At 45.3% G+C, this 21,050-nt stretch overlaps 1 pseudogene; it reads left to right on the top strand.

The window, feature by feature from the left end:
• Window positions 1–5,864: 5,864 nt before the first annotated feature.
• LOC129043540 (high mobility group protein B1-like) lies at window positions 5,865–20,425 on the top strand (annotated as a pseudogene).
• The last annotated feature ends 625 nt before the right edge of the window (window positions 20,426–21,050 follow it).

Raw genomic sequence — 21,050 nt, 5'->3', positions numbered from 1 at the left:
TCAAGACCAGCCTGGCCAATATGGTGACACCCCATCTCTACTAAAAATACAAAAATTAGCCTGGCATGGTGGCGCGCACCTGTAGTCTCAGCTACTCAGGAGGCTGAGGCAGAAGAATCACTTGAACCACGGAGGCGGAGTTTACCGTGAGCTGAGATTGCACCACTGCACTCCAGCCTGGGCTACACAGCGAGACTCCATCTCAAAAAAAAAAAAAAGGTACACTCTTCACCAGCTTGCCTTAATGTTAACATCTTACATAATTGTTGCACAGTGATTAAAACCAGAAAATGGGCTGGGCACGGTGGCTCATGCCTGTAATCCCAGCACTTTGAGAGGCTGAGGTGGGCAGATCACCTGAGGTTGGGGGTTTGAGACCAGCCTGACCAATATGGAGAAACCCCATCTCTACTAAAAATACAAAAATTAGAGAGATGTGGTGGCACATGCCTGTAATCCCAGCTACTCAGGAGGCTAAGGCAGGTGAATCACTTGAATCCAGGAGGCAGAGGTTGCAGTGAGCCAAGATCACGCCATTGCACTCCAACCTGGGCAACAAGAGCAAAATTCCATCTCCAAAAAAAAAAAAAAATGAACATTGATATAATATAATAGTTACCTACATTTTTCCACTAATATCCTGTTCTAGTCCAAGATCCACTCTGGGATTCCATATTGCATTTAGCTGTTTTATTAATCAGAGTTTTCCAGAGAGATGGAACCAATAGGATGGCTAGATAGATAGATAGATAGATAGAGTTTATTAGTCCATTTTCATGCTGCTGCTAAAGACATACCCAAAACTGGGCAATTTACAAAAGAAAGAGGTTTATTGGACTTAGAGTTCCACATGGCTGGAGAGGCCTCACAATTCATGGTGGAAGGCAAGGAGGAGCAAGTCACATTTTAGGTGGATGACAGCAGGCAAAGAGAGAGCTTGTGCAGGGAAACTCAACCTTATAAAGCCATCAGATCTAGGACTGGGTGCAGTGGCTCATGCCTGTAATCCCAGCACTTTGGGAGGCCAAGGCAGGCAGATCACGAGGTCAGGAGTTTGAGACCAGCCTGGCCAACATAGTGAAACCCCGTCTCTACTAAAAATGCAAAAATTAGCCGAGCATGCTGGTGGGTGCCTGTAATCCCAGCTACTCAGGCGGTTGAGGCAGGAGAATGGCTTGAAACTGGAAGGCGGAGTTTGCAGTGAGCTGAGATCATGCCACTGCACTCCAGCATGGGCGAATGAGCAAAACTCTGTCTCAAAGAAAAAAAATCAGATCTTGTGATATATATTCACTATCATGAGAGCAGCACAAGAAAGACCTGTCCCCACAATTCAATTACCTCCCACTGCATCTCCCATGATATGTGGGAATTCAAGATGAGGTTTGGGTGGGGACACAGCCAAATCATATCAGATAGATAGAATAGATAGATGATAGATAGATAGATAGATAGATAGATAGATAGATAGATAGATAGACAGACAGATAGATAGAGACAGATAGATGAAAGGGGACTTATTAGGGGAATTGGCTCACATGGTTATGGAACCTGAGAAGTCTTCCCCACTCAGTCCAGCAACTAACACACCAGTCTCTGCTGGAAACACAGACACACAGAAAGAAAAGGTAAACACTGTAATGCCTTTTAGTTCAAGTGACTTTAATCTTTAAGAAATAAAAAATAGTTTTAAAGATAATTGGTAAAATGTACATAGGTGCTCTAAATAATGTAAGTTAGATATAGGTTTGCTAAATGTTTCAAGATTGTAAACTGCCTGCTTTACGACTTAGTAAGGCCTGGGGACATACGAAATTAACCACACCCCTAACTGTGCTGGAAAAAGTCAGACTTTATCTGTTTTTAGTATATAACTAAAACAACTTACCACGGTTTTACACTAAAGTTAAAATTGCTAAGAGTTACCATTATAACATGTAAATGAGACTACTGAAAATAGATTTACATGCAAAGTGTGTAAGAAAAGTAAAATGTGTTTACTATAAAAAGGCATGGAAATATAAATCTTGCCTAGGAATAAAAGATTGTTTTCAAGGCAATGTAAGGGTAAAATTTGACTTTCTCTCCCTTGTACAAGATTTTCATGTAGTAGTGAAGAATAATGAAAGATTTTCATTTGCCTTCCAGATAGACTGCAAAGGAGAGGAAAGAAGGGAAAGGAGACAAACTGTTGAAAAGCTAAGTCTTCCCTCTTAATGAGTAAAGGTTTTTGCCTTGTTTTAAATTTTTTGAGTCATCATTTTGGCAAAATAAATAATGTATGTTAATCTGGAATTGTATTTTATAATATCAAGTGTTTTAAACCTCTAACGTTTAACAGGCTTCCCTAAATCAAACTTCAGATTCAAAATTGTCTTTCCTAACCTGCCGAGACCAGCTCAGTTGGGGAGATCCTAACCCAGTGGCGCTAGAGGAATTAAAGACACACACACAGAAATATAGCATGTGGAGTGAGAAATCAGGGGACTCACAGCCTTCAGAGCTGACAGCCCCGAACAGAGATTTACCCACATATTTATTGACAGCAAGCCAGTGATAAGCATTATTTCTATAGATTATAGATTAACTAAAAGTATTCCTTACAGGAAACAAAGGGATGGGCCGAAACAAAGGGATGGGCTCTGGCTAGTTATCTGCAGCAGGAACATGTCCTTAAGGCACAGATTGCTCATGTTATTGTTTGTGGCTTAGGAATGCCTTTAAGCGGTTTTCTTCCCTGGGTGGGCCAGGTGTTCCTTGCCCTCATTCCGGTAAACCCTCAACCTTCAGCGTGGGCGTCATGGCCATCATGAACATGTCACAGTGCTGCAGAGATTTTGTTTATGGCCAGTTTTAGGGCCAGTTTATGGCCAGATTTGGGGGCCTTTCCCCAGCACTGACTGCTAGCTTTCAGATGCTACAGAGGGCCCCTGAGGCATCCAGAAGAGAGGTAAACAGGATTATTTGGGATGTTTAGGTACGTGAGATTGCCAAAATGATGTTTAATCTTCTTCAGTTTATATTTTAGTGAATAATATTAACATATGTATGGAATTCCTAAAATTCTAATGTCTGAGTATATGCTATCAATCATAATTAAGGTTATTATGTTAAGTTATTGTAAACCACAGAAATTACCAAATTTCTTTGTCAATTGTGTCTTGTCATTGTTGTTGTTGTTTGAGACAGTCTAGCTCTGTCACCCAGGCTGGAGTGCAGAGGCATGATCTTGGCTCACTGCAACCTCCACCTTCCAGGTTCAATCAATTCTCATGCCTCAGCCTCCTGAGTAGCTGGGACAGCAGGTATGTGCCACCATGCCCGGCTAATTTTTTTGTATTTTTAGTAGAGACAGGGTTTCAACATGTTGGCCAGATTCGTCTTGAACTACTGACCTCAATTGATCCACCTACCTTGGCTTCCCAAAGTGCTGAGATTACAGGCATGAGCCACCGTGCCCAGCCCTTGTGTTGTTGACTAACTACCCTAGACATTTTGTCATTCACAGATAATTGTTGTCTTGTTTTAATCCTCTTCAAAAGATGGTTTATAATCAGCTATAGGACTTTGACAGGTGCTCTCAAATATAAGTTTCTAATAACTTTGGAGATTATGACATTGGAATAAGGGAAAAATGTACAGGACTCATGAAGAACTGAAGTGTTCATAAATGTCAAGCAAACCAAGAGTTAACAGAATGGACTGAACTAATAGAAAACTGAAGTAATTTTTTTAACCTTTTTGCTTAAAACATTGCTGATCCTTGGCCAGGCACAGTGGCTCATACCTATAACTCAGCACTTTGAGAGGCCAAGGCAGGTGGGTCACTTGAGGTCAGGAGTTTGAGACCAGCCTGGCCAACATGGTGAAACACCATCTCCACTAAAAATACAAAAATTAGCCAGGGGTAGTGGCAGGCACCTGTAGTCCCAGCTACTCGGGAGGCTGAGGCAGCAAAATTGCTTGAACCTGGGAGGTGGCGGTTGCAGTGAGCCAGGATGATGCCACCGCACTTCAGCCTGGGTGACAGAGCAAGACTCTGTCTCAAAAAAAGTTACTGATCCTTGTTTTGATTTTCAGAGTCAAGGAAACAAGCTGTGTACAGCCTTTAACAATTAGGTAAGGTATACTCTTGTAAACAAAATTTGGAGCATGTTTGTTTCTTTCTGCCTGACTTCTCCAAAATTTGGAAACTATTTGTGAGTACTCTTAACTTATGGCAATATAGTTGTTTGCATCAGTGCAATAAGAATCCATTTCATTTTGCAACAGGATGCAATTGGAGAAATTAGTTGTTTTACTGGCCTTGACTGGAAGGGTATGCTTCCCTTGTAAGTCAAGCTTGACTTACAGAGCCAATAAAAGCCACTTGGGAAAACTGGCCTCATACTTTGTCTACACAGTCCCCATACAGGGTTCCTAAGCTGTGGTGAGTAGAGATTGTCACTTTCTCACAGGTCTAGGAACCCCATATTTTTGGAACTATAGGAAGAGAGAAATTCACCCAATTCACAGGTATTTGAGGGTACAAACCCATGGCTGGGCGTGGCTTTAAAAACTCCTATCTGAGATTTCTTATGGAACAGAGTTCTATCAAAGCCAATTTTAAAAGCCTATATAAAAATAATTATTCCTGTTGCACTTTATCCAAATAATCAGGCCAAGTATAAAACTAAAGTTTGGCTGGGCATGGTGACTCACGCCTGTAATCCCAGCAGTTTGGGAGGCCAAGGCAGGTGGATCACTTGAGTTCAGGAGTTTGAAACCAGCCTGGCCAACATGGTGAAACCACGTCTCTACTAAAAATGCAAAAATTAGCCAAGCGTTATGGCATGCACCTGTAATCCTAGCTACTCAGGAGGCTGAGGCAGGAGAATTGCAGAGCGAGACTCTGTCTCAAAAAAAAACAAAAAAAAACTAAAATTTATTTTGCAAACGACTCAGTCCTATCATGATTTGTTTTTAACAAAAATGAGGACCAGAGAGAGACGAATTATATTTCAAAACTTATACACTTGTCATTAAATTCTAATCTCCTTGGTTGTTTTTAATTCTTGCCTACATTTTAGACTAACCCTGCATATTCCTGTAAACCAATTAGCAATCTCTGGCTGCAGCTCAAAAAAAAAAAAAAAAAAAAGAAAGAAAGAAAGAAAGAAATGGGTAATGTAAAAATCTAGATCAGTATTCTAGTTCTGAGTAATTATCCTGCAAATCCTGCCAGGTGATGGGAGTAAATAGAGTTCCCATAACCCAGAGGTTTCTTTGTTTTGGAAAATAGAACCAAAGAAGTTAACCAAACCCAAACCCCATGCATCCAAATCTTAGCAGTCATAAATATAGCTACCAGTTATCTGGGCATGTTGGCAGCCTTGGGATTTTTGGCTGTCCTTACCCCCACCCCTTTGCTTTGTTTTAATACATGTTCTCTAATAACCCAAATTGTTTCTTCTTTCCTAAAGGCTATCAAGCTCCAAATAGTGATGCAAATGAAACCACACATGGATGCGCCTTTCTTCCAAGGACTCTTAGACTGACCTCAGTAGGAACCCTACCAGCTGTTCCCCACACAACCCCCCTCTCCAGTAGAAAGTAGCAAGGAGGATCATCTCCCCACCTCCCTAACAGCAGTTACGGTCTTCACTCCTGAGGAGGGGGAACGAGAGAGGAGAAAGGAAGAAACTGGTGAGGCAGGCAGTTGGGGTGGATTCTCAGTTAAATTCTTTCAAACAAAAGAACAGCCTGAAAAATGAAGCTGCACAGCCATTGAAGTACACTGAGCTCCATAGAGACAGCACGGGGGCAAGTGAGAGCTGGATGGGCACTGGGTGACTCTCTGCCTTGCTGAGGAAAAATAACTAAACATGAGCAAAGGAGATCCTAAGAAGCCGAGAGGCAAAATGTCATCATATGAATTTTTTTGTGCAAACTTGTCTGGAGAAGCATAAGAGAAGCACCCAGATGCTTCAGTCAACTTCTCAGAGTTTTCTAAGAAGTGCTCAGAGAGGTGGAAGACCATGTCTGCTAAAGAGAAAGGAAAATTTGAAGATATGGCAAAGGTGGACAACGCCCATTATGAAACAGAAATGAAAACCTACATCCCTCCTAAAGGGGAGACAAAAAAGAAGTTCAAGGATCCCAATGCACCCAAGAGGCTTCCTTTGACCTTTTCCCTGTTCTGCTCTGAGTATTGCCCAAAAATCAAGGGAGAACATCCTGGCCTGTCCATTGGTGATGTTGCAAAGAAACTGGAAGAGATGTGGAATGACATTGCTGCAGATGGCAAGCAGCCTTCTGAAAAGAAGGCTGCAAAGCTGAAGGAAAAATACGAAAAGGATATTGCTGCATATCAAACTAAAGGAAAGCCTGATGCAGCAAAAAAGGGAGTTGTCAAGGCTGAAAACAGCAAGAAAAAGAAGGAAGAGGAGGAAGATGAGGAAGGCGAAGAGGATGATGAGGAGGAGGAAGATGAAGAAGATGAAGATGAAGAACAAGATGATGATTATAATAAGTTGGTTCTAGCGCAGCTTCTTTTCTTGTCTATAAAGCACTTAACCCCCCTGTACACAACTCACTCCTTTTAAAGAAAAAAATTGAAATGTAAGGCTTTGTAAGATTTGTTTTTAACCTGTATACTGTCTTTTTTTTGTATAGTTAACACACTACCGGTCGGGTGCGGTGGCTTACGCCTATAATCCCAACACTTTGGGAGGCCGAGGCAGGTGGATCACAAGGTCAGGAGATCGAGACCATCCTGGCTAACACGGTGAAACTTCATCTCTACTAAAAAAATACAAAAAGTTAGCCGGGCATGGTGGCAGGCACCTGTAGTCCCAGCTACTCAGGAGGCTGAGTCAGGAGAATGGTGTGAACCTGGGAGGCGGAGCTTGCAGTGAGCCGAGATTGCACCACTGCACTCCAGCCTAGGTGAGAGAGTGAGACTCCAACTCAAAAAAAAAAAAAAAAACACACTACCGAATGTGTCTTTAGATAGCCCTGTCCTGGTGGTATTTTCAATAGCCACTAACCTTGCCTGGTACAGTAGGGGGGTTGTAAATTGGCATGGAAATTTAAAGCAGGTTCTTGTTGGTACACAGCACAAATTAGTTATATATGGGGATGGTAGTCTTTTCATCTTCAGTTGTCTCTGATGCAGCTTATACAAAATAATTGTTCTGTTAACTGAATACCACTCTGTAATTGCAAAAAAAAAAAAAAAGTTGCAGCTGTTTTGTTGACATTCTGAATGCTTCTAAGTAAATACATTTTTTTATATATAAAAAAAAAGAAAAATCAAGCTGCAGGCACAGATAAGAGAATTTGCATGGGGGCTTGCCTAAGACATGCCCACAGATGCACAGATAAGAAAGGCTACACAGGTAACCTGCCTAGACATACCTGCAATGGAAAATTCCATCCCCTGACACAGGCGCAGTAAGGGAAACAAAGCAATATGGAGTAACTCAAGTTAAAGGCTCACATGCACATTAGGAGCGTGGGGTGGAGCTGCTAGAAATTTGCACCTTATGCAGATGAGACACCCAGCCCTCATCAGTTTCCTATAGAAGCCTTTGCATTCAACTGTAAAAATGGCAACCCTCTTTTGGGCCCCCTCTCCACAGCGGAGAGCTTTATTCTTTTGCTTATTAAACTTTAATTCCAACCTCACCCTTGGTGTACACATGTCTTAATTTTCATGATCATGAGACAAAGAACTCCAGATGTTACGTGAAACAATGAGAGACTGCTACATTGTGGTGCATTGGCGAGACTATAACACTGGCTTGGGGAAAACAATACTGTATAAATATCAGATGCTGATTCAGTGCTTATGTAGCCGTCTCGAGACCCTTGCCCTGGCCCTATTGTCATCTAGCTGGCACTGTAACTGAGTCTACAAAAAACTATTCCACCATTCTGTCAAGCCAGATGCTTCAGGATGATGGGAAACATGGTAAGACCAGTGAATTTCATGAGCATGGGCTCACTGTTGCACTTTTCTGGCTGTGAAGTGTGCTCCCTCATCAGAAACGGGCTTGATATGGTGGGTCATGACTGTAATTCCAACACTTTAGGAGGCTGAGGCAGGAGGATTGTTTGGTGCCAAGAGTTCAAGGCTATAGTAAGCCATGATCATGCCATTGCACTCCAGCTGGGCAACAGAGTGAGACCCTGTCAAAAAAAGAAGAAGCAATGCTATGTGGAATATTACGATTGATGATGGATAAGGCATTCCATAAGTCCAAATTCGTATCCAGAGTGTCTGGTCCAGTAAGGACAGAATGCTGCCCCTTCCATGATGGGAGAGGACCAATGTAATCAACTGCCATCAGGTAGCTGGCTGGTCACCCTGGGGAATGGTGCCATTGCAGGGACTCAGTGTTGGTCTCTGCTGCTGGTAGACTGGACACTCAGAGGTGGCAGTAGCCAGGTCAACTCTGGTGAGTGAGAGTTCAAGCTGCTGAACCCATGCATAACCTCCATCACTGCCACCATGACCACTTTATTCATGAGCCCATTGGGCGATGACAGAGATGGCTGGGGAAAGAGGTCAACTGATATCCACAGAACGGGCCATCCTATCCTCTTGAATATTAAAACTCCTCCTTGCTGAGGTCACCCTTTGGTGAGCATTCACATGGGGCACAAATATCTTCACACCTTTCCCCACTCAGAGAGGTCTGTCCACATAACTCTTCCTCAAATTTCTTTGTCACTGATGTTCCAATCATGTTTCTTCCAAGTTCCTGACCATCTGCCAAACCATTGACTCCAGCTCATGAATTGGTTTACAGTCACACATCTGACCATTTCTCCTTTCAAAGCAAAGTGCACAACCAGGCCCACTGCCCAAAGTCTTGAACACTGAGAGGATTTCCCTTCACCACTGTCCTTCAGCGTGTCCCAGAGAGGGGCTGTAGTGCTGCAGCATCCACTTGTGGTTGATGCCTGCATATTGGGCCAAACTATCTGTAAACCTGGTCCTACTCTTCTCTTCTTTTGTCAGCTGAATATAGGAAACTCCCATGAGCCGTAGGTGCAGGCTGAGAGAGACAAGGAAGGGTAGCAGCAGTGGGGACCACGGGAATTTGGGCCACTTCCTCATGCAACTTACTTGTGCCTTTAGGACCTGCTTGAGCCCCATCATGTATCCACCACTTCCATTTGATGATGGGGTGCTGCTGTGTATGCCCAACTTTACAGCTTGGTGGGTCAGATAATGCCCACCGAGTCACATGATAACTTAGTGGCCCATGGTCAAGCATCCAGTTACTACAAAGTCCAGCCGTAGGCCAAGAGCTGTCTCTCAAAAGGAGAGTAGTTATGTGCAGATGATGGCAAGGCCTTGCTCCAAAATCCTAAGGGCCTGTGCTAGCGATTCACCTATAGAGGTTGGCCAAAGGCTCCAAACAGCATCCCTCTTGCCACTGACACCTCAAGAACCACTGGATCTGTTGAATCATACGGCCGAAGTGGTAGAGCTGCTTGCACAGAGAAGTGTCACTTTCCCCTTATCCCTCTTCCCCTCCGTGGCTCTTCTTCCCCACTGTCCTCACATACCCACCTGTTGCAGAGTCTTCTCCTGTTCTGGGTCCCACTCAAAACTAGCAGCTTTTTAAGTCACTTAATAGATGGGCCAGAGTAACATACCCAAGTGAGAAATATGTTGCCTCCAAAATCTGGCACCAGATTGACTATATAGGTATACTATAATATATAATACATATGTATTAGTCTGTTCTTGCAATGCTATAAAGAAATACCTGAGTCTGGAAACTTATAAGAAAGGAAATTCAACTGGCTCATGGTTCCACAGGCTGTACAGGAAGCACAGCAGCATCTGCTTCTAGGGAGGACTTAGGAAACTTTTATTCATGGCAAAAGGCAAAGCAGCTTTTACTCATGGTGGAGGGCAAAGCGGGAATGGGCCTCTTAACATGATAGGAGCAGGACCAAGAGATGGTGGGGGTAGATGCCACATACTTTTACTTATTATTTATTTGTTTGTATGTTTGTTTGTTTGTTTGTTTATTGAGACAAGGTCTCACTGTGTTGTCCAGGCTGGAGTGCAGTGGCACAATCTTGGCTCACTGCAACCTCCACCTCCTGGGCTCAAGCGATCCTCCTGCCTTAGCCTCCTGAGTAGCTGAGACCACAGGTGCACACCACCATGCCCAGCTAATTTTTTGTATTTTTGATAGAGATGGAGTTTTACCCTGTTGCTCAGGCTAGTCTCAAACTACTGAGCTCAAGCAATTCACCTGTCTTGGCCTCCCAAAATTCTGGGAATATAGGCGTGAGCCACCACACCTGGCCCACACACTTTTAAATAACCAGATATCAGGCTGGGTGCGGCGGCTCACACCTGTAATCCCAGTACTTCAGGAGGCCGACGTGGGCAGATCACAAGGTCAGGAGTTTGAGACCAGCTTGACCAACATCGAGAAACCCCATTCTCTACTAAAAATACAAAAATTGGCCAGGCATGGTGGCAGGCGCCTGTAATCCCAGCTACTCAAGAGGCTGAGGCAGGAGAATCGCTTGAACCCAGGAGGTGGAGGTTGCAGTGAGGTGAGATCACACTATTGCACTCCAACCTGGGTGACAGAGCGAGACTCCATCTCACAAAAAAACAAAAACAGGCCAGGCAGGTGGCTCACGCCTGTAATCCCAGCACTTTGGGAGGCCGAGGTGGGTGGATCACGAGGTCAGAGTTCAAGACCAGCCTGGCCAACATGGTGAAACCCTGTCTCTACTAAAAATACAAAAATTAGCTGGGCGCGGTGGCATGCACCTGTAATCCCAGCTACTCGAGAGGCTGAGGCAGGAGAATTGCTTGAACCCGGGAGCTGGAGGTTGCAGTGAGCCAAGATCACGCCACTGCACTCCAGCCTGGGTGACAGAGAAAGACTCCGTCTCAAAACAAAACAACAACAACAAAAAAACAAAAAACAAAAAAACAACTAGCTATCATGAGAACTCACTATCACCATGACAGCACCAGGGGGGATGGTGTTAAGCCATGAGAAACCACCCCCATGATTCAATCACCTCCCACCAGGCCCCACCTCCAACACTGGGGATTACAGTTGACTATGAGATTTCGGTGGTGATATGGTTTGGCTCTGTGTCCCCACCCAAATCTCATCTTGAATTGTACTCCCATAATTCCCACATGTTGTAGGAGGGACCCAGTGGGAGATAATTTGAATCATGGGGGCAGTTTCCGCCATACTGTTCTCATGGTAGTGAATAAGTCTCACAAGATCTGATGGGTTTATCAGGAGTCTCTGCTTTTGCATCTTCCTCATTCTCTCTTGCCATTACCATGTAAGAAGTGCCTTTTGCCCTCTGCCGTGATTGTGAGACCTTCCCCAGCCACTTGGAACTGTAAGTCCAATTAAACCTCCTTATCTTGTAAATTACCCAGTCTCAGCTATGTCTTTATCAGCAGCATGAAAATGGACTAATACAGTAAATTGGTACCAGTAGAGTGGGGTGTTGCTGAAAAGACACCCCAAAATGTGGAAGCCACTTTGGAACTGGGTAACAGGCAGAGGTTGGAGCAGTTTGGAGGGCTAAGAAGAAGACAGGAAAATGTGGGAAAGTTTGAAACTTCCTAGAGACATGTTGAACAGCTTTGGCCAAAATGCTGATAGTGTTACGGACAATAAAATCCAGGCTGAAGTGGTCTCAGATGGAGATGAAGAACTTGTTGGGAACTGGAACAAAGGTATTTCTTTTTATGTTTCAGCAAAGAGACTGGCGGCATTTTGTCCCTGCCCTAGAGATTTGTGAAAATTTGAACTTGAGAGAGATGATTTAGGGTATCCGGTGGAAGAAATTTCTAAGCAGCAAAGCATTCAAGAGGTGACTTGGGTGCTGGTAAAGGCATTCAGTTTTATAAGGGAAACAGAGCATAAAAGTTTGGAAAATTTGCAGCATGACTATGTGATAGAAAAGAAAAACCCATTTTCAGGGGAGAAATTCAAGCCTGCTAGAGAAATTTGCATAAGTAGCAAGGAGCCTAATGTTAATCTCCCAGACCATGGGAAAAATGTCTCTAGGCCATGTCAGAGACCTTCATGGCAGCCTCTCCCATCGCAGGCGGGAGGCCCAGGAGGAAAAAGTGGTTTTATAGGCGGGCCCAGGGTCCCTGTACTGTGTGCAGCCTAGGGACTCGGTGCCCTGTGTCCCAGCTGCTCCAGCTATAGCTGAAAGAGGGCAAATGTACAGCTTAGACTATGGCTTCAGAGGGTGGAAGCCCCAAGCCTTGGCAGCTTCCATGTGGTTTTGAGCCTGTGGGTGCACAGAAGTCAAGAATTGAGGTTTGGGAACCTCTGCCTAGATTTCGGAAGATGTATGGAAATGCCTGGATGCCCAGGCAAAAGTTTTCTGCAGGGGTGGGGCCCTCATGGAGAACCTCTGCTAGGGCAGTGCAAAAGGGAAATTTGGGGTCGGAGCCCCCACACAGAGTCCCTACTGGGGCGCTGCCTAGTGGAACTGTGAGAAGAGGGACACTGTCCTCCAGACCACAGAATGGTAGATACACTGACAGCTTGCACCGTGCGCCTGGAAAAGCCACAGACACTCAACGCCAGCCCCATGAAAGGAGCCAGGAGGGAGGCTGTTCACTGCAAAGCCACAGGAGCGGAGCTGCCCAAGACCAGAGGAACCAATCTCTTGCATCAGCGTGACCTGGTTGTGAGAGCTGGAGTCAAAGGAGATCATTTTGGAGCTTTAAAATTTGACTGCCCCACTGGATTTCAGACTTGCATGGGCCCTGCAACCACTTTGCTTTGGCCAATTTCTCCCATTTGGAACAGCTATATTTACCCAATACCTCTACCCCCATTGCATCTAGGAAGTAACTAGCTTGCTTTTGATTTTACAGGCTCATAAGTGTAAGGGACTTGCCTTGTCTCAGATGAGACTTTGGACTGTGGACTTTTGGGCTAATGCTGAAATGAGTTAAGACTTTGGGGGACTGTTGGGAAGGCATGATTGGTTTTGAAATGTGAGGACATGAGATTTGGAGGGGCCAGGGGCAGAATGATATGGTTTGGCTCTGTATCCCCACCCAAATCTCATCTTGAATTGTACTCCCCTAATTCCAATGTTTTGTGGAAGGGACCTGGTGGGAGATAATTTGAATCATGGGGGCGGCTTCCCCCATACTGTTCTCATGGTATGAATAAGTCTCATAAGATCTGAAGGTTTTATCAGGGGTTTCCGCTTTTGCATCTTCCTCATTCTCTCTTGCCGCTGCCATGTAAAGAAGTGCCTTTCTCCTCCCACCATGATTGTGAGACCTTCCCCAGCCACGTGGAACTGTAAGTCCAATTAGACCTCCTTCTTTTGTAAATTGCTCAGTCTCTGGTAAGTCTCATCAGCAGCGTGAAAATGGACTAATACTAGTAGGGACACAGATCCAAACCGTATCAATATGCATATGCATATATAAAAAAAAAGAGAGAGAAATGTGTGTGTGTGCATTAGTCAGAGTTCTCCGCAGAAAAAGAACCAGTAGGATGTGTATATAGAGGGAAATATATTTATTTTAAGGAATTGGCTCATGCAATTATGGAGGCTGGCAAGTCTAAAATCTGAGAGTAGACTGGCAGACTAAGACCCAGGGCCCGATGCTGCAGTTCACATCCAAAGGCATCTGTTGCAGAATTCCCTCCTGCTCGTGGGCCATTTTTCTCTGTTCGGGCCTTCAACTGATGGGCGAGGCCCACTCGCATGATGGAGGCCAATCTGCTTTACTCAAGTCCACTACTTTAAAGTTTTTTTTTTTTTTTGAGCTGGAGTCTCACTCTGTCGCCCATGCTGTAGTGCAGTGGCATGATCTTGGCTCACTGCAATCTCCACCTCTTGGGTTCAAGCGACTCTCCTGCCTCATCCTCCCGGGTAGCTGGGACTACAGGCAGGCTCCACCACGCCTAGCTAATTTTTGTATTTTTTAGAAGAGATGGGTTTTCACCATATTGACCAGGCTGGTCTTGAACTCTTGACTTTAGGTGATCTGTCTGGTGGCATGAGCCACCGCACCTGGCTTAATTTAAATGTTAATCTCATCTAAAAACACTGTCATAGAAACATCCAGAATAATGTATGACCACACATCTCTGGCCCAGCCAAGTTAACACATGAAGGTAACCACCACAATAGGTACGTGAGTACACAGAAACACAGTCCCTAGCTCTGTCTGTGGAGAGGGACTAGAATCCATGACACCCCAACAACAATGAGGACATTCTGCACCCAGATTTTACTTTCAAATACTATTCCCTAATAAAAGAAATAAGGACTCCATAGAATTTCTCCTTCATTTTCTCGAAGAAATGGCTGATTCCAGGATTGGAACAGGGAAAATATAGATGAAATTAGATGTTGTAGCATCCAAAAGTAAAGAATTACTTGGCCACAAGCGGTGGCTCATGCCTGTAATCCCAGCACTTTGGGAGGCCAAGGCAGGTGGATCATCTTAGGTCAAGAGTTCAAGATCAGCCTGGCCAACGTGGTGAAACCTCATCTCTACTAAAAATGCAAAATAAATAAATAAATAAATAAGCTGGGTGTGGTGGTGCATACCTGTAGTCCCAGCTACTCAGGGAGGGTGAGGCAGGAGAATCGTTTGAACCCAGGAGGCGGAGGTTGCAGTGAGCCAAGATCATGCCACTGCACTCCAGCCTGGGTGACAAAGGAAGACTCTATCTCAAAAAAAAATAAAAAAAGAGAAAAGAAATTTGAGGTCAGGGAAGTTCAGTAACCTGCCCAAGACTGTATAGTTCTAAATCATAGTGGCAGAACTTGAACTCATGCCTGCCTGACATCTGAACCACGCAGTTATGTACTTTACAGAACATCTGTCTTGCCCCCGTGGTCCATCCCTGCAAGCCTGGTTCTTTTTTTTTTTTGAGACGAAATCTTTCCCTGTCACCCAGGCTGGAGTGCAGTGGCACAATCTCAGCTCACTGCAAGCTCTGCCTCCCGAGTTCATGCCATTCTCCTGCCTCAGCCTCCCGAGTAGCTGGGACTACAGGTGCCCGCCACCACGCCCGGCTAATTTTTTGTATTTTTAGTAGAGACGGGGTTTCACCGTGTTAGCCAGGTTGGTCTCGATCTCCCAACCTTGTGATCTGCCAGCCCCGGCCTCCCAAAGTGCTGGGATTACAGGCATGAGCCTTTGCGCCCGGCCGCAAGCCTGGTTCTTAGTGAGTTGTTGACCAGATCTCATATGCCCAGCATTTCCCATGCTGGGTGGATATAAATAGCCACTCTATGCTCTAACAAGTCAAAGTCCTGGTTCCTCAGGACTTCTCAGCACTTTAGCATGCACTGTGACTCTCTTCAGAGAGTATACAGGATGCAGATCGTCTGAACTTACATAAGCATGAAACCATTTTTTTCTTGCAACATTTGCTAACGTCCCAGGTATTATTTCCTCCAGCCATACCTTGGCTAATATCACCCATGGGTATTTAGGGACAATGTGATCCAAGGGGGTCTTTCCTTGGGGGTGAGGGGTAATTACATTTTCTTCGGAGGCTTGCAGCCTGGAAAGCATCCACAGGCCGAAGGGGTGAGTCTAGCAGTGGTGTTTTCAGGCCCTGGAAGAGCTGGCAGGAGAGTAGATAAGGGCATCAGGGCCCGCCTGGCTCACTGCATGTCAAACTCAGTCAGCAGCTGCTTCCTCTGCATCCTGAGACTAGCTCTAAAGGCAGATAATGCTCCTTCCCCCCTTTACATGGTGGGGAAGTTTGGCCTCCACTGCATTTCCTCTGGCTCAAGAGGCTAAATGTGGTTTCACTGCTGTCTGCCATTGGAAAATTTTGCCTTCCATGCTTTATGGGGCCTGGCGCGGGTGCAGTGGCTCACACCTGTAATCCCAGCATTTTGGGAGGCTGAGGCAGGCAGATCACTTGAAGCCAGGAGTTCGAGACCATCCAGGCCAACATGGTGAAACCCTGTCTCTATTAAAAACACAAAAAGTAGTCAGGCATGGTGGCAGATGCCTGTACTCCCAGCTACTTGGGAGGCTGAGGCAGGAGAATTGCTTGAATTTGGGAGGTGGAGGTTGCAGTGAGCCGAGATCATGCCATTGCACTCCAGCCCGGGCGACAGAGTGAGACTCTGTCTCACAGAAAAAAAAAAAAAGCTTTATGGGAAATATGCAAAAGGCCCCAGAGACAAGGAGACAAGCAGGCTCTGTCTCAACACCTCTTTTTAGGTAATCAGTGCTGCCAAGGCTACTACCTTGCACAACTCCAGGAGGCGCTGTTGACTTAGAGTACATGGAGCCAGTGAATGGTGCCCATTGGGATCCCTGCTAGTCCTGCAACTTCCTCTGGAATTGTGCAGTGTGGTGGCCTTCATGGTGTTCTTTTTCATTTCCTGTGCCAAAAATCAAGGCACCATTCTGCTAAAAATAAGAAAAAATAATAAATTTCAAGTAATGTTTTTCCTCTAAGCATTTTCCAAAACGTCTTAATGAGTCTTTACTTAAAAAAAAAGGTGGGGGGAGGAATGGGCACCATGGCTCACGCCTATAATCCTTTGGTAAGCCGAGGCAGGAGGATTGCCTGAGGTCAGTAGTTGGAGACCAGCCTGGCCATCACCGTGAAACGCTGTCTCTACTAAAAATACAAAAATTAGCTGGGCGTGGTGGCAGGCACCTGTAATCCTGGCTACTTGGGAGGCTGAGGCAGGAGAATTGTTTGAACCTGAGAGGCAGAGGTTGAGTGAGCCGAGATCATGCCACTGCACTCCAGCCTGGGTGACAAGAGCAAAACTCCACCTCAAAAAAAAAAAGTCTGGGCGCGGTGGCTCACGCCTGTGTTCCCACCACTCGGGAGGCCAAGGTGGGCAGATGACCTGAGGTCGGGAGTTCGAGACCAGCCTGACCAACATGTAGAAACCCCGTCTCTACTAAAAAATACAAATATTAGCCAGGCATGGTGGTACACGCCTGTATTCCCAGCTACTCAGAAGGCTGAGGCAGAAGAATCACTTGAACGTGGGAGGCAGAGGTTGCAGTGAGCTGAGATTGTACCATGGCACTCCAGCCTAGGCAATAGAGCAAGACTCTCTTTCAAAAAAAAAAAAAAAAAAATCACTGGACCCTGAACTTCAATTTCTAATTCCTAAAGTAAGAATAATCACACATATTTCAGCAAGTCATTGGGAAACTGAATGATGAAATGCATGGAATGCTCTTTGGAAGCTATGAAGCACGATATAGTTATAGTAACCATGGTAACAACAATGCGTTAGTGAGATGTAAAGTTGCGCACAAAGCACCAGTAACAAATTCCCAATCTCTGAGGAATTCTGTGTACTTGGCAGCAGTTCCTATGGATTGACAACCATTCATCCTACAGATATATTTCACAGCCAACTCTATGCCAGGCTCCAAGCTTGGGTTGGGGATATCTATTAAGAACTGTGGAGAGCGTAAGATTTTACCCTACATGGTAGCTAACTTGAGTGCTAACAGAACACACAAGATTCCTGGGTCAGAGACAAAAGATTTTATTCCTCACAGCATGAGAAGCGGCATAAGTATCAACATATTTGCATTAGTTCCTCTTACCCCCAAGTCCCACGGAAGTAGTGTTGCCAGATTTAGAAAACAAAAATATAGAGCACCCAGTTGGATTTGAATTTTAGATTAACAATGAATACATTTTTAGTATGTCCAAATATTGCATGGGATGTGCATGTACTAAAAAAGTATTCCTAAAAAAAGTATTCTTTATTTATCTGAAATTCAAATTGAAGGGCAAGTCTTGTATTTTAACTGGCAACTCAACATGGGTGACACAGATGAGTTCAGCTGTATGAGTTCACCCACAGTGAGTTGCATTACAAGAGACTGACACTGATTTGAAGAACCTAAATCTTTTATAATCTTTTATAAGGGCAGTAAGCATGCTTGCCCTTTAATTCAGAGAGCCACAGGCTCTGCCTTTCAAGGCTATTTGCATGGAAAGGTAGTCCAGAACAAAAGGCAGTCAGTGGCTCTGCTTGTAATACTTGAAAAACCATTGGAGAATTGGCTCCCAATGCACCCTAGTGAACAGGTGCTGGGAAAGGGAAATGGCTGTGGCTTCAGTATCTTGAGATAAATGCTTGTCAGTGGGGCTGGTTTCCATCATATCCCTCCCCTAATTCCCACCCCCCCTCCACTTTCAGTCTGATTTCTTTGCAGGGAGAGATGAGGTTGTATGGTCACAGAGGAGTAAGTCTGTCAAAAATAAGAAATGGACAAGAATATATACCCTCCCATTTCCATTCATTCAGCAAATGTCTAGTGCCTACCATGGTCCAGGCACTGTGCTAGGCACTGGGGCTGCAACAGCAGAGGATACCCAGCCAGTCCTTGCCCACGTGGCGCTTCAGTCTGATGGATTTGTGGAGGGACCTGGAAGAAAAATGACAGCTCCACGGCCGGGCATGGTAGCTCACTCCTGTAATCCCAGCACTTTGGGAGGCCAAGGCAGGAGGATGACAAGGTCAGGAGTTCGAGACCAGCCTGGTCAACATAGTGAAACCCATCTCTACTAAAAATACAAAAATTAGCCGGGCATGGTGGCATGTGCCTGTAGTCCTAGCTACTTGGGAGGCTGAGGTGGGAGAATCGCCTGAACCTGGGAGGTGGAGCTTGCAGTGAGCCGAGACCACGCCATTGCACTCCTGCCTGGGTAACAGAGTAAAACTCCGTCCCCCTAGCCAAAAAAAAAAAAAAAAAAAGAAAGAAAGAAAGAAAGAAAAGAAAAATGACAGCTCCTTTTTGTAAAGAAACAGTTCCAATTGGGAAGCCCCGGCTCACTTCTCTGCCATGGAGGCTTCAGCGGCAGCCTGAATCTTCCTGCGACTCTTCAGTATGCCTCCTGTGTCTCCACTGCCCCGACTTTGCTCCAACTGTAGCTGCTGCCTAGCAAGGCCTCCCCTCTGCCCCACTTTCCTCTGCTGATATCCTGCTTTTCCTTGGAAAATTTTAGCTCAAATCTTGCCCCCGTCCGAGAACCCTTCTTAGAATGACGCTTCCTGTCTTTGTATTCCCACTATAGATTTCAACCTTACATTGAGCATGGATAACAACCTGCTTTGGATCAGAAGCCCCGGGAGAGCCAGGTGCGGTGGGTCATGTCTGTAATCCCAGCACTTAGGCGGGAGGATCGCTTGAGACCAGGAGACCCTGTCTCTAAAATAATAATAATTATTATTATTATTATTTAAAGAAGAAGTAGAGGGAGAGACCCAGAGCCTGAAAGCTGGGGTCACACTCCCTGGGTTTCAGGTCAGGCTCTGCCACTGTAAAGCTGAACAACCCTGGGAAAAATCACTCTACCTCTCTGGGTTCCAGCTCTGCCATCTGTCTAGTAGGACCATAGTGAGGACTGAATGAGGTCATGCAGAAAAAAAACGCCCGCACAGAGCAACATGCTCACTCCTTAAGTCATAATGAGGACAATGATGCTAAATTGCTTGTGTATTCCATTTATTTTAATTCCCCACAACAACCATATCTGGCAAATATTACAATCCTCATTTTATGGATGGGAAAACTGAGGCTCAGAGACAAGAAGTCTCTAGCTTCTCTGTACAGAGCGTTTTTGTTTTTGTTTTTGTTTTCTAGGTGAAGTCTCACTCTGTCACCCAGGGTGGAGTGCAATGGTGCAATCTTGGCTCACTGTAACCTCTGCCTCCCAGGTTCAAGTGATTCTCACGCAACAGCCTCCCGGGTAGCTGGGATTACAGGTGTGCACCACAATACCCTGCTAATTTTTGTATTTTTAGTACAGACTAAAAATTTAGTATTTTATTAAATTAACTAAATTTAGTACAGACTAAAAATTTTATATTTCACCACGTTGGCCAGGCTGGTCTCAAACTCCTGACCTCGGGTGATCCACCTGCCTCAGCTTCCCAAAGTGCTGGAATTACAGGCATTAGCCAATCGGGGCCTAGCCTTCTCTGTACAGAACTCCAGTTGGCTCCCCTAACATCATGGCTTGCTGTTCCTCATCTCCAATGTGGGAAGAAATGGGTTTTTTGCAAGATAAACATAATTTGTCGACATTTGAACCTCTTGTTGTCTTGGCAATGCTAAAGTCATTTTGAGCCTTTGCAGAAGCGTGCAGCTCATTTCCTTCTGCTCTTGCTCGGCCTCTCCCTCCCTCCTCCTCCATCAGCCTTGCTCTAGGGCCAGACATGTGTTTTGGGGTCTGAGTCCTGCCCTGAGGCCTCCTGCTTGCCCAGGTCTGGTTTGTTCCTGGATAGTCGGGTCTCTGAATTTCCCAAGGGGCCTGAGATGCTGAGAGCCAGCAGAAGTGGACAGGGCAAAGGGTGCCTGGTTCCAGTTGGGGAATGTAACCTGCCCCTGATCCCCCAGGTGTTCACCAGGGACTCATAGCCCTCTCTTCTAAGTTCTGCTGACAAATACAAATTCTTCCACTCACTCGGCAGCAAATCATACTCCATCTCCATTCTTCAAGTTAAATTAAAACCAGCTGCTCCAGGAAGTGCTGTGTCGTCAGGGATGCTGGGGATGGATACAGGCATCACAGAGAGAAGCTGCTGTTTATGTTTTCCCTGCCGCCAATGCCATGCTTCTAGCTGCTGTGTGGCACTGCTTGGGTGACAGTCTTCTGTATCTATCCACTGTGGCTGCCTCATATCACCCAGTTTCTGGTTCAGGCCACCGTGACCCTTCTAAGCATGGGGGCTCAGCCGGCAATTTCATCTCCCAGTGCTGAGCTCAGCCACTGGTGCCCTGGGGGTTTGCGGTGCCCACTCACTGCCCCTTCCCCCCAGGGGGAACTCTCCTTTTCATCCCCTAGAAACATTAAGCATGCATTCTGCCCCTTTCTCTGACCCGAGGCCTCAGGGCTTATCCGGAAGTTTAGGAACTTAGAAATGCAAAGGGCTTGTATATTCTCTTTGGTAGGGAGGGTGCTTAAGCTCCCCAGAGGGTGGGAATGTCTTCCCTTCCTGAGCCAAATAATCTCCCCTTTTTGCAATACTCAGCAGATTGGCTC

The sequence above is a fragment of the Pongo pygmaeus genome, chromosome 13, assembly GCF_028885625.2.
Source record: "Pongo pygmaeus isolate AG05252 chromosome 13, NHGRI_mPonPyg2-v2.0_pri, whole genome shotgun sequence".
Lineage (NCBI taxonomy): Eukaryota > Metazoa > Chordata > Mammalia > Primates > Hominidae > Pongo > Pongo pygmaeus.
This window is presented reverse-complemented; position numbering and strand designations above follow the sequence as displayed.